General features: G+C 39.9%; 1 protein-coding gene across 7 annotated transcripts in view; it reads left to right on the forward strand.

The window, feature by feature from the left end:
• The window catches only part of CREB5 (cAMP responsive element binding protein 5), a 264608-nt gene that overhangs the window by 146357 nt on the left and 99714 nt on the right, over positions 1–18537 (forward strand). The window lies entirely within an intron of this gene.

Below are 18537 nucleotides of genomic sequence, written 5' to 3' on the forward strand. Positions count from 1 at the left end.
AATTATGCTGATAGGAATGTAATGATACATTGTGCTTTCTTCTGTGGGCCTGAATCATCTATAATGTCTTTTCTCCCCGCTTTCAAATATGTTAGCTGTTTTATGTTCCACGACCTACAATGCGAGGCCTAAACCCTGTAGTATAATATATGGCTTTGCTAAGCACGAGACTATAATAGGAAATAAATTAGATTGAAAAGAAGACTGTGAGAGGCAAATGATAGCTGCTTCCCTTGAAGCAACAAGGAAAAACAGCCAGCTGTGACGGAAGCTGACATGTTGTACTAAGGCAGAAACACAATATAATAGGGAAATGTGGTTCTTTGTTCAGATCCGTTTCCTATTAACACTTATAATGTTGTGCTTGTGCATGCCATTCCCCGAGGACAATTTCGTTGGCTTTAAATGAATAACAGTGGAATACATAAAACTGTTGGATTAAAAAGGAAGGGAAACCTGGGCTCTTTATTTCATGAATCACAGAGGTAACATAAGTGCAGTGTTGCGGAGGATCGGCCATGAACACGGCTTTTACAAGAAGAATTCGAGAAGTTTGCTTCCAGCCTCTCCAATAGTTAAGGAGTTGGGAAGTGATTTTGAATATGCAGCTTGCTCCCGTGAATATTTACCTGAAATTAGGTCCCAACGAATATTTACTTGAGACTAGGCCACTTTGAAAATACACTTTGATAATATGGTGAAACTGAGAGATGCAACTTTTCCCCAATTTATGCCTGGTTGAGATAGCCCTTCCCCTGTGGGTTATCTCTGCCTCCTTGACTCTGCCTCCTATCTATTGAAAACTAATTAGAAAACAGTCACATACTAGGCATCCACAGATAACAGCAGCATAAGCAGAGATACAGGTCTTGTTCTGAGGCATACAGCCTATCACACAGATGGAGCTTCTTTTGACAAATAAATGCTGCACATATTAGCAAAGGGAAGCTTATCAAGTAGGAAGGCTAATAACAACTACTTAAAATAATTTGGGAACTGGCCCTTGGGGGCATATGTTGGTTTTATATTTTTCTCCCCTTACTGAGGGTTTTAAAACTCCTAATTTGAAGGCACCAGTGCAAAATGAAACAAGGGATGGAATGAAATATGAATCTACTGCACTTTTGCAAACTTGATGTGCAGGCCATAACCTTTAAGGTAATGACTTATTTGATCATGGATACATAGCATTATATCTTTCTTATTGGAGTGTCCAGACAGAATTAAGTTGTCCAGGTGGTATTCTGCATTTACTGCTAGAACACTTCATACCGTCCTGCATTTTCTTGGAGGTTTCTTTGTGGCCCTCTTCTGTGCTATAAATGAGATCTAATTTATTAGATAACAGTGCCTTTGTGGTATCCATATATTGATAATCAGGAAATATGACAATTGTTCAGGACATTATTCTGGATGTTACTCTTAGGCAGATGCAAAGCTTGCTTTCAGAATAACTTTCCACATTTTGTGTTTAACAAATGGCACTAGGAAGAAACAATCTGTTTCTAAAATCTCACTGCACTGAGTAAATCCATATTATGAGGGGTGGCAACTAAGAAAGAAGGGAAGAACAAGTGGTAGGTTTCACAAAACAATGTAAGGTTAGTGTGTAACTGTAAGCTAGAGATTTTATTGGTGCTTTTATTGGTCTCATGAAACTACTCAGTTCATACTTCCTTCCAAATGATTACTATTAAACTGTTATTCATTTCTCTTTCCCTGCCCCCAGCTCTTCTGTTTCTCTAGCAGAGTTTTGCATAAGCATATGAAATAAGTTTGCATAGTGACTTCTAGGTGTCCCTGGTTTTTATGTGAGATATAATCAAGGTTTTCCTTGAGTTTGGGAAAACGATCTGTTTCAAAGATGCAGGTTTATTTTAAATCCAAAATGGCACGGAGGGACTGTAAAAGATTGACATACAAGGCCATTCAAAATGGGGGAGAGTGTGCCTTGTTAAGAAAACAGGCAGTGCTGTGTTGTTGAGGACTGTCAAGCAAAGGAAGATGGAACATAGCAGAAGATCAAACAGCTGAAAAATATTTATGCTGGTAAAATATTCTCCCCTGATATCCTAGAATTTACATTAATAATGAGCATACTGAAAGAAAGACAAAACCTGGTACAGTATTGTGTCAGGGGCATCTGTTATCTAAGGCTATTAAGTACTACAACACTCAGAACACATCTATGTTGTCACTGCCATAGCTATGAGCCAGACAACTAGGCTTTTACCTGAAAGGAAAAACAGTATGAAAGACAATTCAGACAAAGCACTTTAGATGAAAGTGAGGTTTCTGTAAGTGAGATCTGTGAGCCACCTATGTTGACCTCTTCCATTGGAAAATTAATTTTGATGCTGCAAAAGTGATAGCAAATCATCATTGATCCGGCATGAAGGATTGAGAAGTGCTGTGCTAAAGCGTATTCGAAAGCTCTGCTTAAAACATTAAAAAGAAAGACTTGTAGGAACATTCATCTCCCGCCCTTCCTTCCTCCAAACATTTACAGATCCAGATTGCTGTGAAAACACAGCAGCATGAACATGTTTTTCAAGGGCTATAGTTCTGGGTGGTTAGAAAAAGGGGAAATGCCAGTTTTCCCAATGCTAATGTTCTATGGTTAATACTTAATACTCTGGATAATACTTATTACTGAATAAGACCCTGGAGAGCCACTGCCAGTCATGGTATCAGTTCTGGGATAGATGGACAAATACTGGTATAGTTTGGAAAAGAGTTAACTGGCAGCTTCCTAAAATGGAATACAGTATTCGTAAGAAGAGAAGCGCTGGGACTCAGGTTGCAGCTACTAAGCACAAAGACTTTCGCCCTGACGTGTGTGAGGGGGCTAGTTGTCACTATTCAGTGCTGATAAGATGCCATTCACATGCGTACTGTTCCTTATTAATGCTTTTTTGTGCTGGGATAACAACCACCACCCTCAATCACCATCACCATCATCATTGTATTTATCTAACGTATGCCCTGCACTTATCATTCCAAGATTCTACATGGCAGCCATCTGTAAGTACCACAAAGGGTCGATACAATGCCCAATTTAAAATAGCAAATGAACATTTTTATATTGTAAAACCAAGTAGATGTGATAATCCAGCTGAATTATTTATAGCCTACTAAGCTTCTTAAAAGTATCTAAAAGCTTCCCTAAACAATAAGAGTAATAACTTGAAAAAGATTTTGCACTACTTTCGGAACAGAAGATTCACACGGTAATAATGCTCAGTAGGCATGTTTCCTTGCGTAATGCACCCCAAAGAACAGGGCCTATGACAAAAAAGACCCTCTTACATTCCTCTCAATTTCCACATACCTTCAGTGCAGCCATTACAATTTTGAGGTATGAGTGGGCTCATATTCATAATACTCAGTACAGTGGTACCTCGGGTTACAGACGCTTCAGGTTACAGATGCTTTAGGTTACAGACTCTTCTAACCCAAAAATAGTACCTTAGGTTAAGAACTTTGCTTCAGAATGAGAACAGAAATCGTGCTCTGATGGTACGGCTGCAGCGGGAGGCCCCATTAGCTAAAGTGGTACTTCAGGTTAAGAACAGTTTCAGGTTAAGAACGGAACTCCCGAACAAATTAAGTTCTTAACCCGAGGTACCACTGTAATCAATAAGGCATGTGCTTCCAAATTACTCTAATTTACGTCTTGTTTTTAGTAGGCACCCCTATGTCACTGTAATACTGAGCAAGATGGAATACCTGTGATGTTAAGTTTTTTAAAAAAATCAAAGTATGGAATCCCTGTATCTCTATGTGTATTCTCATAATTTGGCTTGAGCACTGAATGGAAGAGAATTCTGCTGCCTGTTGACTCACCAAAAGCTCTTCATGCAGCACCCTTGGATTTTTTTGGTGGTCTTCCATGTTGCTATTAAAGAGGCACAACCCTGTTTATTTTTGAACACCAGACCAGATTTCAGACTAAGGCTGGTGTGGCTACAAGTCCTATTACTCACTGGGGATATTTAGTCATATATCTTGTGAATGGAGCCCATTAAAATATTTTAAGCAAGTTCAGAATGTTTTGATTTTCAGATTATTTGAACCTCATTTGAGAGTAAAAAAAATTGGAGGGAAAAATGCTTTTTCAAAAGCGATAGTCGATAATGATTTCATATGAAATGATTCCTAGAGTAGGTGAGACTCCAAAATTCAGAGAACTGGAAGACAGCCTGTCTCTTATTATTCAGCTCTGACGGAAGAGAAGTAGTATCTGCCCTGAGACTGCACTTCCTTAAGGGATTACCTCCTTAGAAACATCTTTGGGCAATTCAGAGACTGGCATCTATAGAGGGCTGAACAAAACTCCCCCTGTGTGTCTCTAAAGTTGAATCTATGTCCCGTTCCATTTGTGGTGACACAAAATTCATGAATAAAGCTGGCTAATGAGAACCAGGTAGAAAATTCCTACATCTGCAACATGATGTAGAAGAGTAAAATGGTTTAACTAACCACAACAGCAACTGAATATGGATGAGCTATCCTATTCTTGCCTCAACTTAATTTGGAATTTATTTTTAATTTAAAAAACAACAACAATAGGAATAGAGGAAATAATTTGTCTCAGTCAATCCAGTAGTTTAAGGAGGGAAATGCTTCTCTAAAACATATATTCCATTTGTGCTCCAAAATGATACAATCCTAGGAGGACAGTATCACAAGAAAATTAATATAAGGGGAAATGATAAATCTGTATGCTTATGAAAAGCTCCAGTCAAAACTCTGTTGTTCTCTGTAAGAGAGCAAAAACTGAACAGAAAACCTAATAAATGCTGAGTTTGTGAAGTTACCCTGTGTATTGTGTTTTAAAGGTTTGTAAATTGCCTTAGGTGCCTTTAGACAGAGAGTGCATTTTATAAATAAAATAAGCGAAAATATGTCATTATATGTGGTTTGGAGTGCTATAAAGCATGATAAATAGTTTTCACTGCACTTTCATCTTCTCCATTCTGGCTGATGGAAATCCTGCATTCTGTGATGCAACAACTGTTTTTGTTTCCTCTTGGGGGGGATGACAACATTTAAGAATGATTGCAAAACCATAGAGTTTTGGCTTCCGTCCTTGACGAAAAGGGAACACTCTTTAGTCCGAATTGAGACACAGCTTCCCTTGTTAGTTCCTCATCTGAAGCTCTATTCCTCTTTGTAACGTCATAAAAATGTTCTGCTTTTTGTAAAAACAAAACAATAAAACAGTGAAGAAGAACTGCTGGCACCTTGTGGTAAATGTCTGAATGAACGTTCAAATGATTATTTGAATTATTAATTGCACTTGTTCTTTCCTGATCATAGCTGGATTTTTGGCACCTATATTTGTCTTATCCCTCCGGCTTGGTTTTTCTTTACAGTAATCCCCTGTGGGATAAACTGTACACTGGGGCCACAGTCTACTGCCAGAAATGAGTAATTTATGGGCCTCTCTTAATCCCAGCCAGCATGGTCAGGGATGATGGGCGTTGTTGCCTAACAATATCTTAGCTACACCAGATCTAGACAACAAAGAACTGGAGATTCTCTGTTGTTGGCTTGGATCAGACATAGGCAAACTCGGCCCTCCAGATTTTTTGGGGACAACAACTCCCATCATCCCTAGCTAACAGGACCAGTGGTCAGGGATGATGGGAATTATAGTTCCAAAACATCTAGAGGACCGAGTTTGCCTATGCGTGGCTTGGATAATGAGCAAAACTCAATGTGAGATAACTGAACATTGATGAGGCTAAGGACTATGGCCAAACTCCTTTAAGGATCATCTAAAAATACAGATTTGCTGAACAAGACAAGATTTATTTGGCAAAACATAGTTTATTAAACTATTTTTTTATTGATAAAAATAGAAGCCTATCTCTTTAGATATTTATTTAATTGCTTCCAGTGGCGTGCAGTGAAATTTTTCGTAGAGGAACAGTTAGGGCCAGATGTGCCCACTCACAAGGATGTTGTGAGGGGGCCATGACATCATAAGCATTGTGCCTCCCTAAGATGGCCAGACGCTTCCTGGGCTTTGGGAAGGAGACACCAGGCTTTAATACTTTAATTTAGCAGGAATATTTAGGGGACTAGCCTAGTCTTCCTAGTCCATTGACTGATTGCTTCTCAAGCTGTGCAGGGAAAATATTACCATATTGGCCCGAATATAAGCTGCACCTTTAAAACTCAAGGGGGGAGGGGGGGAAAGACAATACCTGAATATAAGCTGCTTCCACAGGCGCTCACACCCGTTCCGCTTTACCGTATGTCTGTTTCAGCAGCGATATCATAGAAGCCAATTTTTGTAAGGTGGCAAATTTAAGCAAATTTGTTTTTTTAAAAAAGTGTGGCTTATATTCGGGCCAATACGGTATCTAGTTTGGTTTCCCTTTCAGGTTAGACTTTAGGAGATTGAACTGAATGCCTGAACATGGTTTGTCCTGTGGTTTATGGTTTGCTTGGGAGAGCCAAACTATGACAAAATACAAAGCAATTTCACACTGGTTTCAGTGTGTATGTGTGTGGAAGGGTAAGTGGCTGCTTGTTGTTGTTGTTGTTGAGGAACACATATACAAAGCCTTTTCATGGAAATTGTTTTCCACTTCTTTGGGTCCTAGCCAAAGTATCCGCTGAAAATAACACAAATGAGGTAGTTAAAGTAACATTTAATTTGCTTAAATATATTAAATATGTTGCCTCGTGTGGTCCAGTGGCTAGAATGTTAGGGAGATCCAGGTGCTTGATCAGAAAGCAAATGTAAAAATAATGTGTTATCTGGATTCTACATTATTCATGCCTTCATATAACAGCAGGCATAGATGCTGATGGCCAGAATTGCAATTTTATTAGAATTATTAGAATTCTCTGTTTAAAAGGCATTATTAGAAAATCAAGAATACTTCAGAATGTAGAGCCTTTTTTAAGCATGTGGGAGTGGGTGGGCAAATCACCTCATGATGACTTTTCCACTTGCGAAGAAAGGTGGTGTGAATGAGTCCCTGATGTGAAAATTGTGAATCACTTTGTTCATCTAAAAGTGCTATGAAAATAGTGAAAATGCTTAATAATGATATCAGACATCGTGACTGAGTTTCAAAAGTTGGAAGATATACATAATCATATGATGCAGTGCACACACACTATTTGAATGGGAAGGCCCATCAACTTTGGGTTGGGGGCCCAGACCCCTCAAATATTTTATTGTGGGGGGCCAAAGACCCCACAGCCCTTAGGCATTGGCTCCTATGTGAGTGTGCCATGCTAAACTAAGTTATAGTTTGGCTTAGCATGTCCTCCAAACCCAGGCTCAGGGGTGAGCTTTCTCAACACTGTCACCCTGGTTTGTTTTGGCGCAATATAGCATGTGAACTGGGCTTAAGACGCCATGTAGAACCAAGTTCCGATGCTGGGATGCTAGATACGGAATCGTTTGAGTTATGCACTGTTCTTTAGGAAGCAAAATCACTTATTGGAAACCTCATCTATTCTTACAACAACAGATAATGGTCTGAGGAAAGACCAGCTATTTTTTTGCATGGATAATCACAGAAGAAGGAAAACAATCACACTCAAAGTGCCCTGCTAGTTATGGCTGTCAGTAGTATGCTATAATGTCTTAATAGGCCAAAGATGCAGAACAAACTAGATTGACAACCGAGGCAAAATTAAAACAAACCAAACAAAACAGAAGGAAGACAAAATCAACCAAAGCTTTAAAGATAATCAACCAAATACTAGTTGGAATTAATGGGCCTTTGAGCGTGCTGTGATGCTTGCCAAGTTCAGACCCTCTGGCATTTTACCAAAGATAGTGAATGAAAATGCAAGAGGCCTTCTCAAGAGTGATTCCTGATGTGGTTTTTCGGGACCTTTGCCTTCGGTACTGATGGCAAGCTACCCTGGCTAATCTCAATTGCCACCAGAGGGGTTATATAGCATGGGATTGCTGTGAAGTTAGATAAAAACTAAATGTTTGCCCTGTGTGTGTATAAGATTAAAATGAGGGAATCTTGTTGTTTAGTGAAAACAGTTTCCTTGGGAACACTGGAATTGTTTTACGTTGCTGCATGATGTAATTAGCTGGGTTCAACATTTAAAGTGGGGGTAACCATATGAGTATAAATAAATACAAATTCTCATTGTCCAGCCCTGTGCATGTTTACTTGGAAAGGATTAACTCAGCAGGGCTTACTCTCGAGTAAACATGCATAGGATTTTGGAATGATTACTTTTCATTGCCCCCTGATTCAGGTCCATGCAAAAAAGCTGAAGCCAAAATTATTTGGATTCCTCTGTTTCAGGAGGGGGAGGAAGTCTGCATGAAGGGAGTACAGCCAAAATGCATAAAATTATGAGTTGGCTGGGAAAAGTGAGCAGGGAATGGTTGCTTACCCTTTCAGATAATGTGAAAAGTATGACAAGGGCACCCAATGAAAATAACACATAGCAGGTTTCAAACAAACAAAAGGATTGTTGTTTCCGCACATAGGTGACCTGGGGAATTCTTTGCAAGCCGAAGAAGAAACAGCCAAGACAAAAAAATGGAATTTAAGAAAGGAGTCGATAACCTCAAGGAAGGAAGGAATTTCAATAGCTACTAAAACCGTCTTTGCACTTTCTCTTATCCTGAGGTAGGAGCTTCAACCTTGGATTTATTTACACAAGTCGGGGGTTAATCCAAGGCTGAAGTGACAAATTGCCTCTGGATGATATGGAGTTCTCCACTTTGTGTCTGAAGTGACAGTCTAGGAAACACCAGTGTCATTATCTGAAAAAGCATGCAAAGTTAAACATTAACTTGAGCAGAATTTGAGATGAAAAGCAAGATGTGAAGGTGACTGTGAAATTCTATTCATGTCTACGCAGAAGTAAGTCCCGTTGTGTTAAGAATATGCCCTGCTTGATCAGACCACTGTCCTCATGGTAGCAAACCAGATGCCTATGGGGAGGCCTGGAAGCAGGACCCAAGCGCAACAGGTCTTCTCCCCACATGTAATTCCCAGCAACCGGGGCATTTAATGACCATGCCTTGACAGCCTTCTTCTCCACGAATTTGTCTACTCCTCTTATAAAGCCATCCAAGTTAGTGACCATCAGCACAACTTGTGGGAGCCAAAGTCATAGGTTAACTATGGAACTCAGTATGTGGACAAAATGTTACTCAGGCAAATGTCTATAGGACTACACTTAAGAACTGTGTTCCTGTTAGCAGACCAGTTGGCTTAATGATTCCTCCATTAGAAGAATTGTATCAGTATCTCACAGTTCACCCGACAGCAAGAAATACTTTGTGTCACATGGTTTGCAACACCAAAGTCATACCCTCCAACATTTCGCCAATGCAAATACGGATGCCCTATTCCATCACCATTACAGTGGTACCTTGGTTGTCGAACGGCTTGGCTCCCGAACAAATCGGCTCCCGAACGCCGCAAACGCGGAAGTAAGTTTTACAGTTTGCAAACATTTTTTGGAAGCCGAACTTCTGATGCAGCTTCCGAGGCTTCTGATTGAGCGCAGGAAGCTCCTGCAGCCAATCGGAAGCTGCGCCTTGGTTTTTGAATGGTTCCGGGAGTTGAACAGACTCCCGGAACAGATTAAGTTCGACAACCAAGGCACCACTGTATTATTATTATTATTATTATTATTATTATTATTATTATTATTATATTTATACATCACCCATCTGACTGGGTTGCCCCAGCCGCTCAGGGTAGCTTCTAACATATATAAAAACATAATAAAACGTTAAACATTAAAGAACTTCTTTATAGAAGGGCTGCCTTCAGATGGCTTGAGGGTCGGATAACTCCATAATCTCCAACATTTCTCCAGTGTAAATAAAGGCATCCTACCATACCCTCAGACATTTCTCCGATGGAAATAGGGATGTCCTAAGGCAGGGGCAAAAGTAGGCTGCATTTTGCCTGGGTCAAAGACCCATTTTAGCACATCATCCTATGTAAAGTTGCATACACACACTCAAAGGTTGGGAGCCTCAATGGCACCCCTCTGGTGGCTTCACCCAGGTAAAAAAACCTGGCTAGCCCCTCCCCCCCCAGCTACAGCTCTGCCTAAGGAAGAGCGGGACATTTTGTGATCAAATCAGAAACCAGGATGGCTTCTGTAAATTTGGGACTGTCCCTGGGAAATATCGGCACTTGAAGGATCTGCAAATTTTGCATATATTTGGAAGGGCCTTCTCAGCAAAGCCTCTGTTGAAATAGAAGAGAAGAGTGAGAAGGTAACACTGAAAAGCCTTCAGATTTTCAGCTGAGGCTAATTCGTAACCCTCCCATCAGGCCTTAATGAATTGAGTGTTGAGCTAATTCAAATGTGTTATGGCCAGCCACATGCCAGAACCTGTCACTTGAGCAGTCAGTTTTATGATGAGTTCCAAGCTAGCAACTGATGAGGCTCTTAAGTTTTGCCTTTCCACTTCACTATGCATTTGGAAATGGATCATTCAGCAAGACAGATCAATTAGACCACTAAGCTAAGGTAGAACAGAAACGACATTTTGTTCACACTTAGATAACTGAATGGGGAAAGAGAATTGTTTATATAAGATATTCAGTCAAAATTGCCTTTGTCACTAGTCTTGTATGGTACTAGTTTGTACCAGTCAACTGTTTGTTTTCTTAAAACCATGATTGCATCTCCTTGCAGTTTTTATGCACAGGTTGGGAGTAGCTTCGAGCCTAATTAATGTGAAAAACACCCTACATAATTTTTAAAACACTGGGGGGGGGGTCTCTACAGGAATTGTTGGGTTACTTATAGGCACCTATGTTTTACAACTGTAATTTAAAAATCTGTATAATTGGACCACATGGCTCAAAGATAGTAATTGGATACAGAAGACTTAATTTCCAGGTCGCCAGCACAATACTGGCTTAAGGCTATTTCACCTATATAGTCTATATGAAAATGAATAGGCAGATTTCTCACCCCATTTCCTATGGGGCAAATGTCAACAACTTGAAACAAAAAAAGAGCCCTCTACTCCAGTTGACACTAACTGACTTTGACAATCTCACCTGAAAGGTACTGGATAGAATAGGACGAAGGCTTAGGAAATCTCTAGAGGGTTCATAGCAGGCAACATTGATATGAGGACTTAGACAAATATTTCACAATTGCATGCCTCAAAGATATTGGTAAAGTCTTGCCCCACCTAAATATGGGAATCACATGTCTGTTGTCCCCATTGTAGGTTCTCAAACATACAAATACATTACAGTTTGAATTACTTTTATTCTACTACATGCAGATTTGAAACAGATTTGATCTGTTTTTCTGCTGTGCAAGTATGTAATAAGAATACAGTGGTACCTCAGGTTAAGAACCTAATTCGTTCTGGAGGTCCGTTCTTAGCCTGAAACTGTTCTTAACCTGAGGTACCACTTTAGCTAATGGGGCCTCCTGCTGCCACCACATGATTTCTGTTCTCATTCTGAGGTAAAGTTCTTAACCCGAGGTACTATTTCTGGGTTAGCAGAGTCTGTAACCTGAAGCACCTGTAACCCGAGGTACCACTGTACTGATGCAATGTAGGAGTTCCACGATCAAATGGCCTGACTTTTCTCATTTATTTTAAGCAGTCACAAGAAGCTGTGATTTTGATCAGCATAGTGGCATTAGGGGAGCAGAAGTTAACTCTTTGCCCCATCCCATTTTCCTGATCAAATTTACATCCTGAAACTCTTGCATCCTGAAGCACTTGTATTGTGCCAGCTTTTCCCATTGGACGGTAAAGCTGGGAGAGGGATTTAGATCTGGAAAATGACATACTGGTAAAGGTGAATTCTTCCAGTCCAACAAACTCCTGCTGTAATCAAAATTAGAGCCCTGCAGTTGTTTTAAAATAGGAACATCATCGCATATCTCCTGTATTGCTTATGGTTTGGCATTCTCCGATTTTAAAAAGTTTTTGTGCCTTCAAATGCTATCTTGAGGTATTTTCTCCCCACTCAGAGCTATCTTATTCCAGAATAATTTTGGCATCTCGCTTCACAGAGAGGCATGCTCTGTCTCTATCAATGTAGCCTTGTGGATGAAATTTCTCTATGGTTCTGTCCACTATAAAAACATAGGACACCCAAGTCGAACTGAACACTGAATAACTCCACATGGTTTTTGCAGTGGTCTGTGACCGAAAGGGTTCACTGGAAGCAATTTGCAAAGAAGTCCTTAGGAAACCACCTGGATGGTTATTTTAAATTAAAAAAGGAAGAGATGTCACATTTTTTTTAAAAAAAATAAAAAATAATAATGCTAGGTTTAAGTCTTTGTACATGTGATAGTCATTAAAGCTTATTTAACCCTGAAATTTGCTGGCCCTCTTGATTCCACTGGGACTAGAAGGATCTTGGGTTGAAAAGGAAAAATAATGTCTGTGAAAATGAGTCTTCCCTCAATGGAGAACAATTATTTTGGAATTATTCTCGCCCGTACAAATGGTAATATAGGCATATATATTTTTCCAGCTTATGCAATCTATAGTTTGCAACACATCACATAGATTAGTTCAGATGGAGCAGCTCGATTTAAGATGATTTGATACCATTCTAATCAGTGGAACTAGCATCAGCTGAAATTCAAGCACTCCAGTTGTGAACCGTAGAAATGGCTCTGCACCAGTTGTAATCAGTCAGTGAGAAAGTTGCTTTGGATGCGAAACACAGAAAAGAGGGGATAGGCAAAGAGAAATGGTTAACTTACCAAAAGTTATTAGAGTGGAATGAAGGAGACTGCAAAGTGAAAACAAGGGAATAACTAACAAGGGGAAACCAATGGTTTTCTCATTTACAATTTACTTGGTATAGAACAAAAAAAGACTGACTTTGAAATACAATTGTGTGCGGATGGTGGACATGTTATTGCGAAAATGTATGAATTACTGTTGAAAATTGAAATGCAAGAAGAACAAGTTAAAGAACAGTGAGAACATATGTGGACCAAAGGTTAAAATACACACTGTGTTAGGATTTAAAAGAGAACTTGTATAAAATGACATGTCAATGGTATTTAACTCCTGAGAAGCTACAGTGGTACCTCGGGTTACAGACGCTTCTGGTTACAGACGCTTCAGGTTACAGACTCTGCTAACCCAGAAACAGTACCTCGGGTTAAGAACTTTGCTTCAGGATGAGAACAGAAATCGTGCTCCAGCGGCGTGGTGGTAGCAGGAAGCCCCATTAGCTAAAGTGGTGCTTCAGGTTAAGAACAGTTTCAGGTTAAGAATGGACCTCCAGAACAAATTAAGTTCTTAACCCGAGGTATCACTGTATTTAGAATGTATAAAAATATTCCAAATAAGTATTGGAAATGTGGTGAAGGTGGAAGGACATTTTACCATGATTGGTGGACATGTAAAAAAGCCAAAAAAATATTGGACATGAATACATACACTGATATGGAGATTTTTTAAGGTTAATTTTCAACTGAAACCAGAGCTCTTCCTGATAGGGTTTATGAACATACAATTAGAAAAAGACTATGGAACTTTGTTTAAGTATATGATTATTGCAGCGAGACTTTTATATGCACGAAGATGGAAAGGCTCATCATTGCCAACTATGGAGGAATGGACTTAGCTGAGATGGCATAATTGACATGTTTAATCAGAGAAAAGCCGTTGTTAACATTTACTAAAGATTTGAAACTTCTCGTAGACTTTTTGCGTGAAAAACAAAATGAACTATTGGCATTGGGGTTTGAGGATTGAAGATAATTTTAGATTATAGAAAGTGGCTTTACTGGGTGTTATGTTGTTGTGGATGAGTTGAATAATGTTTATATATAGCAGACAGATGAAGAATCAGAGGTTCTATATTTTCTTAACTTCCTTCTTTTTCTTTCTCTCCTCTCTCTTTCTCCCCCCTTCATCCCTTCTCTATTTCTCCACCCTTTTCTCTTTCTCTCTTTTCCCTTTCCTCTCCTCCCCTCCCCTTTCTCCCCCCTTTTTCTTTTCGGTCTGTCTTTTTATTTAGATTAACATTTTAGTTTTTATTAAAAAGAGAATAGATAATAATCTTTGTATCCCTTTCCTCAAACTCTAATAAAATTTAATTTTTAAAAAACAGAGAAAGTTGTTTTGGATGAAGACATCATGTTCAGGCTCAAATGTCTTGATCCTGAGCATGTTTTCTTGGATATAAGTCCCAACCTACGGTACGTCACGGTGAATTTTGGGCCTGTATGTAGGCGCTGTTTGTTTGTAGGTGTGCACAAATGTATTTTTAATTAAACAACTATCTGTTTCAAGTTATGGATACACATTCTAGACTTTTAAACATTTGAAATGCTTTTTCCCTGTGCTTGCTTCAGCTGATGGTGCTCTTGCCAAATAATTGCTGGGTGGTGTGATTTTCAAAGCGTACACATTGCTCCTTTGTGCAGAGATACGAGCTTTGCAGCCAGAGTAGTGGAATTGTTAACTGTGCTTACATCAGACAGCTGTGATATCTGCCACACCACCCTCTCCCCAAGGATGAGATACACTGCAGGGAGGGGGGGCTATAAACATTCCTCAGCTAGTCTGCAAAATTGGAGCCATGGGCACTGTTCTGAAGTTGGATCCCTTTGGAATTAAAATATCATTTGCTTCCCATCCCATCAGCCTCTATTCTTCAGCACGTCTGGATGTTAGAAATACTGTATATGAGGAATGCAGGGAGAAGAGAAAGGGAAGGAGAAGAGAAAGGAATAAAGTTAATACACACTTGAAAAGGTACAGCTTGGTATCTGAGTGAGATTCCCTCTGGACTACAGGAAATCCTACATCATTTACAGGTCACAGGAAGGAAAATGGGATAACAGTGTTTCCTGTAAGGATTTTTTTTGGGGGGGTGTCAACAGACCTTGAAAATACCTGAGTTGGAAGTGACTTTTTAATACCCTCAAACCAGTCATCTTGTTTTTAACTCTATTTAAGCATTTAGCTTCATTCAAAAACACATTTTGATTGAGAAATAGTTGATCCTGAATTGTTCCTCCGCTCACCTGTGTAACGACCACAGAACAGATAACCGAGGTGCCAAAATATCTTTTTCCCAAGTACGTTTAGAAAAGTGTGATGTGTGTAGTAGATGAACTTTTTATTCATTTTATGAAACCTATTAATTATGATGCAATGTTGAATTCACTGACCACCACATTCTATTGAAAGCTCCTTTCCTTTTGAAAGGTTCTGTACTATAAGACAATATAGTTAGTATACAGGTCCAGTATTGTAGCCTGTTGCACAGAGAGGCACTTTGGGGAACAGAATCATGTGCAGGGACCCCAACTTCACGCTACAGGGGTGCTTTCTTCCTAGGGGTCAGTGTTGGAAACTACACCATTGGGGATGCTGGATTGGGGTTGTGGAAAAGAAATATAATCAACCACTCAAAGAAGATTTCTGGAACCGACAAAGAATGTACATGGGTGTAAACCTATTATCAGGTTGATATAAGAATATTGTGCGTCCGGCAGTTGTCAGCTTCCTTGTGTCAGTGAAAACATTTGACAGGAAGGATTAAGCAGCAAATAGACCTCTTTCCTGCTTGTCTCAAATATGCAATACAATCCCCTGCATGTGCTGCCATGGCTATAGCACATGGGTAGGCAAACTAAGTCCCGGGGGCCGGATCCAGCCCAATCGCCTTCTCAATCAGGCCCGCAGACAGTCCGGGAATCAGCATGTTTTTACATGAGTAGAAAGTGTCCTTTTATTTAAAATGCCTCTCTGGGTTATTTGTGGGGCCTGCCTGGTGTTTTTGCATGAGTAGAATGTGTGCTTTTATTTAAAATGCATCTCTGGGTTATTTGTGGGGCATAGGAATTCGTTCATTCCCCCCCTCCAAAATATAGTCTGGCCCCCCACAAGGTCTGAGGGACAGTGGACTGGCCCCCTGCTGAAAAGGTTTGCTGACCTCTGCTATAGCAGATAAGGCTGGGCTATAGCCATACCTTCTAGAGATGGATGAGCGCCACACTTGCATCAAATTGACTTGAAAAATCACCTGACATGTTCCAGAAAAAGAAACCTTTTTATTTTTTTACGATTTGGGATTATTTTTCTGAGCCTTTGGGGTTGCCACATGTCCTCTTTTCCCAGCACACACCCTCTTTTTCACGAGCACAGTCGTCATAGTGATTCCTAGTTAAAAGCAGAAGTCGGCAAATGTGCCCTCTTTTTTGCTCTTCAAAATATGGCAGCCCTAGAACGATTGTATGGTCAGTCTCTTACTTGTGCCCCATTGAATGCACTCAGTAGAGGAAAATTAAGAGGTCGCAGGGGCAAAATGAAGCCTCTCCCCAGTGGAGGACCCGCATGTAAATAATGGAAATGAATGAAGGTACCATGTAGTGTGCGGCCTGCCGTTTTACACACTTGCAGATGCTGAGGTGCATTCTGAACTGCGATAACATGTTACCAGACCAGTTACAGATAGGTAGCCGTGTTGGTCTGCCATAGTCAAAACAAAAAAAATTCCTTCCAGTAGCACCTTAAAGACCAACTAAGTTAGTTCTTGTTATGAGCTTTCGTGTGCATGCACACTTCTTCAGATACACTCTGAAGTGTGTATCTGAAGAAGTGTGCATGCACACGAAAGCTCATACCAAGAACTAACTTAGTTGGTCTTTAAGGTGCTACTGGAAGGAATTTTTTTATGTTACCAGACCGTTACAGTTTTTAGATGTGTGTTTAACTAAAAGAGCAAACAGATTCTTGGCTTTTAAATCCATATAAGAGAGGCTATTGCAGAGTAAATGGGTGCAGTAACTCATACATCAGTCATCAGCAATGTCTGACGGGAGACAGGGGTTGGGTCCTGGTAGTGATCATTGGTCTGTATATAAGGGTGTTACAGGCATGCCCTATTTTCATTTGTAGGAACTTGGAGACTATGTGAGTTATGGCTTTTGCTTTTTTAATGGTTTTGCTTTCCTTTTATTTATGAACCTGCCATCCTACATTAGGAATGGTATTAGAAACATTTATTCAGTCGCTGGATTTTTTTAAAAAAAACTTTTAAAACCAGATATTCCAAATCATATCTATAAGTACCATGTCATCTTTGAAATTTGGCTCCCAAGACTTAAACACATTGAAATCCATAAGAAAAAAATTAGAACTGAACAACCGGAACCATTTTTATTTTTTTACAAGAGACTTGCAATCGTTATATTTCTATTATTTTGTTTATAAAATGTATACCCCATCCTTTAGAATATTATTTTGCAGGGCAACTGGGAAATAAAGACAGAGGTGCTTCTGCATGTTGTTCAGTTGAAAGTAGCTTGGAAATAAAAGAAAGCTTTAGAGTGATTAAACTTCTTTTTATTATGTTACAGAAGATGAGAAATCAATAGCTGGTCATTCAGACATAAATGAGTTATGCAGGCCAATGACACAATGAACCAAACTTTATAACTACATATGATACTGTCAAGCCACCGACTTCAGTGGCGCCAGGAATAATTATGGCTGATCACCTCTAATTCCAAGCTGTTTCACTTGCTAACACTGTCACTTTCACTGGCCACACAGTATTAGTATCAAGTGAGTTTGCCCGATCCACAGAAAGGAATATGCCCTCCTTTATTTCCCTCCTTACCCAACTCGCAGCCATAGATATTAGTCCCCAGAGATAGCAACAATTCATAGCTGTAACCAAACTGTCTGAAAATAACAGAGATGTTTTCTTAAATTTAAGTGATGGTCATGCCCATCGAGCTGGGAAAAAGTGATTTATCTTACGGGGGATATTTATTCTTCACCTCTGTAGAAGCATCATTTATGATAGCAGCTCCTGCTGCTGCAATTTGCACAACAGAAGCATCTTAGAAATGGGCTGCTGTTAAAATAATGGCAGCCACACAAGGTGCTTTTACACTACAGCACTTTAGCAGTCCTCATAAGGTATTCTCCTGCAATGTGCTACAAGCGATGGTGTGCTGCCGTTATTTTCTCATCCACGTCTCAGAGGCACATCCCTCTCCTTCATATCCCGTAACTCCTGAACAACTACTAGCGTGAAATGTTAAAATCAAGTGGTACATAGATAGCTGGCATTCTCTAGCCAAGCCCTCCAGCCTTTTATTAAACATTAGTTGGCTAGAGTGTGGCGCTGATAACGCCAAGGTTGCAGGTTCGATCCATGCATGGGACAGCTGCATAGGCCTGTATTGCAGGGGGTTGGACTGGATGATCCTCAGGGTCCCCACGATTCTATGATTATTAGACTTTGTGTAATCAACCATGCACAGTCAGGTCTGCCGCAGAACCGAATGTTAATGGCGGCCTGGATTCAAATTCCCAGGAGATCACAAATCTCTTGTTTCTTCCACCAGCTGATACTGTTGTTACCAGACATAGCAACTGTTTTAACAACAACCACAATAAAAACCCTTTTACTTTCTTTTTGTGCTAGCGCGGTAGAATCTGCTTCCCTCGAGGGAAGCACTGAATCGGTGCAAGAGGTTCACTGCCAAAGTGGTGTGTGTCGAGGACACGCGATGGTTTTGAAAAAGTGAAATAAAACG

The sequence above is a fragment of the Podarcis gaigeae genome, assembly GCF_964106915.1.
Source record: "Podarcis gaigeae genome assembly, chromosome: 12".
In the NCBI taxonomy this organism is placed as follows: domain Eukaryota; kingdom Metazoa; phylum Chordata; class Lepidosauria; order Squamata; family Lacertidae; genus Podarcis; species Podarcis gaigeae.